Source organism: Dendroctonus ponderosae, unplaced genomic scaffold (genome assembly GCF_020466585.1).
Source record: "Dendroctonus ponderosae isolate FM_Combo_2020 unplaced genomic scaffold, Dpon_F_20191213v2 Dpon_F_20191213_1, whole genome shotgun sequence".
In the NCBI taxonomy this organism is placed as follows: domain Eukaryota; kingdom Metazoa; phylum Arthropoda; class Insecta; order Coleoptera; family Curculionidae; genus Dendroctonus; species Dendroctonus ponderosae.
This window is the reverse complement of record NW_026017110.1, coordinates 35,378,203-35,379,287: the sequence shown is the minus strand read 5'-3', so window position 1 is coordinate 35,379,287 and position 1,085 is coordinate 35,378,203.

Here is a 1,085-nt window from a genome sequence, read left to right as displayed (position 1 = left end):
TAGTAACCAGCTAAACCTAGAAATGATTTTATTTCTTTCTGTGTTTTAGGTAAAGGAAAGTGTTTTACTACATTAATTTTGTCTGCATTAGGACTAACTTCTTTATTTGTTATTTTATGACCTAAGTAAGCAACTTCATGATGTAAGAATTCGCTTTTGTCAAGTTGTACTTTGAAATTGGACTGTCTCAACTTTTCAAAAACAGATTTTAGTCTCTCGATATGTTCTTGTAAAGTGGTAGAGAAAATTATTATGTCGTCTAAGTAAACTAAACAAAATTCATTTTGAATTCCTCTTAAGACATTGTTCATTACGCGTTGAAATGTAGATGGGGCATTTTTCAAACCAAAAGGCATTCGAGTGAACTCGTAATGTCCTGTATCAGTAGAGAAAGCTGCTTTTTGAATATCTGAAGGTTCCATTTCTATTTGGTGGAAACCATTCGCTAGATCGAGGGTAGTAAAATATTGTGCTTTACCTAATTTATCAAGTATGTCGCTGATGTTTGGAGGAAATTTATTGTTACTGGTTTTGTCATTTAGTTTTCTATAGTCAATCACGATTCGCCATTTTTTCTTTCCTGAAGCGTCTAATTTTTTTGGTACAACCCAAATTGGACAACTCCATGGAGAAATGGATTCTTGAATTATGCCGTTTTCAAACATTTTGGAAATTTGTGATTTTACTTCTGTTTGATGTATAAATGGATAACGATAAGTTTTCGTGAAAATTGGTGTTTCATCCGTTAAATTTATTTTGTGTTTAACTTGATTTGTGAAAGTTAGTGGTGTGTTTTCACAATAGAAAATATCTCTATATTCGAAACATAGTTTCCGAACAACTTTGTATTCCTCTTCGTTACAATGCTTTAAACGTAGATTTTTGAGATTTGGATTTTGAAGATTGTCAATTTGGTTATTGGAAGATGTTCGGGGGTTTTGATCTAAAAAGTTATTTTCACTTTTTTCAATTGGCTCTACATTTATTGGGAAAGAAATTTGGATTTTCACGGGATTTTGAGAAGAATTTGTTATTACTGTGTTTGGACGGTAGTTATTGACTTCTACTAATGCTGCTGGCATTTC